At 33.9% G+C, this 3,239-nt stretch overlaps 1 long non-coding RNA gene across 1 annotated transcript; it reads right to left on the bottom strand.

Moving 5' to 3' along the window:
- Positions 1-1,467: 1,467 nt before the first annotated feature.
- Positions 1,468-2,466, bottom strand: LOC127748326 (uncharacterized). The gene is made up of 3 exons (XR_008010297.1): positions 2,421-2,466; positions 2,280-2,334; positions 1,468-1,508 (listed from the first exon to the last, which is right to left on the bottom strand). It is a non-coding gene; the product is annotated as an uncharacterized LOC127748326 (long non-coding RNA).
- Between the last annotated feature and the right edge of the window lie 773 nt (positions 2,467-3,239).

Genomic DNA, 3,239 nt, shown 5'->3' with positions numbered 1-3,239 from the left:
CCAAAAGTGAAAAAAAATGATGGCTTAGTGCTACGGCTACGCTTTTTGGGTGATTCCTATTCGGCCATTGCCTATTCTCAAAGGCTACGCTTTTCTGTACCAAGGGCTACACTTTTGGCATTTGGAAATAGGGTGCGCTTTTCAAGTGATGTTGTCCAGGACCAAAGGCTACACTTTTCAGCTTCCATTTTTACCAGAATAGGCTACGCTTTTCAGCGCTACTGTATCACATGTAAAGCGTAGCCACATTGTATACCATGGCTACCGTTTTATAAGTGTAGCCTTTGGTCCCACTTTTTTTTTGTATACCATAGCTACTGTATATAAGTGTAGCCTTAGGTCCCTTATTTTTTTTATTTTCTCTCTCTCTCTCTCTATATATAATAATATTCTTTAAATAATAAAAATTATCCTTAAACAAGATTTAGATTGCCATAATAAATTAGCAGCGATAAAATCTTCTATTTGGGAATAATACAAATTATTTCTCTAAAATAAAATTTATTTCTCTAAAAATAAATTACTTCAAACATAAGATCTTCTATTTGGGAATAATACAAATTAGCAGCCATCATTCTAGCTAGTAAACAAACATCCCTTGTCACTTCAGGAGTCACTCTCTGATTACCTGCTCATTTATCCCAATGTTCTTCATTTATCGTGGAAGTAGCTAATTCCTGCTCTCATCTCATCTTGTGGTGTTGGAGGAGTTCTCCTGATTTTGTCCGTTCGAAATGCAGCTTGAATCTACACAAACAAAAGTTACATAAAAAGCTTATCGGAGATATAATTCTCTGCAAAACAACTTCAAACACAGATGATTAATAAAAATGCTTCACCATGTGAGAAAATGAATCTTGGAATTACTTTAGTTGTCTTTATTTTTTTTAATTCTTCAATTGTAATATGCTCCACTATAAGTGTTGAGCTCTTTCTTTCTTTCAAAAAGAAAAAACCTTGAAATTATAAAGAATGAAGCACTTGATACCATTGTCTACATTCTTGATTGAATAAATATCTTAGGAGTATATTTTCAGTACTTTAAGTACACAAATTAAGAAAGAAAAAGAAATCACCAAATTTGCTTTCTTGTTTGCATTGCTGAAATGTTCTTGTCCTGTTCTAGTGGAAAAGATCAGATAGCATATGAATTACCAATTTACTTTAAGTGTGAAAATTGTAATTTCATATCTAAAGGTGCGAAAATTGAATTACCAACTTACCTCCTGCTGCAAAGCCTCATCAAGCTCCTGCTTATCATCAGGAGTGATGTCTTTGGCATACAGATGAGATAAACAATTTCGGATCCTAAAAAAAAGCATTAAAATTCAATTTTAACCATTTTAAGTAATTAAAAATATTGTTCCCTTAACATCCAGATGCAACATTCAAAAGTGGTTACATTGGTTTAACAGAGAACTTGGCTATGACTTCAGAACAACAAGCACCACAAAGATCTGAAACTATTTCTAGGAATTTGTGCAGCTTCCTCTGAATTCATGTTTCCTCTGATAAAATAAACAATAGAATCATCAATTTGGAATCAAAAGTGATCAGTAGCACTAATAAAAATTAAATAAGCAAGAGTGATCAGAAGCATTAATAATATGCCTTATAATAAAAAATAATATGCATAATAAACTAAATTCACTAATGAAACCAGCAAGAGTGATCAGAAGCACTAATGAAGCAGAGCAGTTTTTTTAAGTTAGAATATTGAATTTATAAATACCATGTTAAAAAGACTACTCTAACCACCACATTTAGAATGAATTAGCTCAAGAGAATATCTTGAAACGACTAAAACGGATCATCAAGGGACACCACATTTAGTATGTAATTTCTCATTGTGTAACTGAATGCCTTCCTTTATTTAAACCTAGGAATTCTAATGATGTGCCATCTTCCAATCTAATTAGTTATTACAATAGTTGAAAAATTGCAATAAGCCACGAAAATACTACAGCATATATAATCCACATGCAATAAAAATAATTAACATGAAATCAGTAAACTACTCTAGACAAATGAATAATAGTCCCCCTTAGAACTTGATTTTTGTTTATTAGAACATTACCATTTACCACTACAAAGTAAACTGTGCTGGTTAAGAAAGCAACAATCATTCACATTCAGATCCAAGAATCAAGCAGCTAACTGGTCAATAAATACATTATGTAGCCTAACTTATTTGAGAATAAGCATACTCAATGGAAAGGTTTCTATCATTTAAGCACCAAATACAGCTAAAATCAATATCTAACTATTCTAACCCTTACCTCTTTGTTGATCAAATACACAAGACTTGTCCCTGTTTTTCTCTTGAGCCCAAACCTTAACTGTTCCAAGAACCAGAATTGTGGTTACATTTCACAAGGCCATTCGACCAAATTAAGCACAGAGGAGAGAAAATCACTCACCTCTCTTTGCTTGTGGTGGTAGTTGTGCTAACAGAAATTGAACAAATATGCATTGTTTTAGCAATTATTAGTGGTATTGTTCTTCTGGATCATAAGAATTATTATAACGTATATTGAGTTAGGAACTTAGGAACTAAAATCGTAATAACAATGTGAATTTGTTCTTGTGTTATACTGAAAGACAATGTATATTAACCAGGAATTAAAATGAAAGTTGACTTACGAACTATACATCACTCACCTGCGTAAACAGAATGAAACCTCCAAATTCACGAGTTCTCCTACGTCGCAACAATAACGGAACCTTAACCCACAAATTCACGAGTTCTCTTGCACCGCAACATTATCATGCATGCTCATCAATTCATGAGTTCACATGTTTTTGTACCAAACCCCCAAATTGCAACTCTAAAATCGGAACCCTACCCTCTCATATTTTAAAAATTAAATGAAGGAGAATACATACCTTCTTGACGATGGTGACCGAATAAAGAAAGGCTTTCAGTTGAGTGCAAAGTCTTCCTGATGTCAGTGCGCAGCGCAAAGAACCAGCGATGAAGATGAGTGACGGCGTGGTGAGTGGTGAGTGATGAAGATGAGTGAGGTGGAGACGGTGATGCCGTGAGTAGTTTTCTTTGATTTGGGTGTGATGAGTGTGGCGCGAAGAATGGAATTGTATAGGGATTGCAAGTGTTATCTTTTCATCAGTGGCTATAGTGATATGTTTTTCTATTTGGCTAAGTGTTTGTACTATACGTGCGTGTATCATTTGGTGAAAGGTGAAAAAAATTTACAAAGTGTTATTGGACATTTCACCTA

Source organism: Arachis duranensis, chromosome 6 (genome assembly GCF_000817695.3).
Source record: "Arachis duranensis cultivar V14167 chromosome 6, aradu.V14167.gnm2.J7QH, whole genome shotgun sequence".
In the NCBI taxonomy this organism is placed as follows: Eukaryota; Viridiplantae; Streptophyta; class Magnoliopsida; order Fabales; family Fabaceae; genus Arachis; species Arachis duranensis.
Note: the sequence above shows the minus strand (reverse complement) of the source record. Positions and strands in the feature narration are given on the sequence as shown.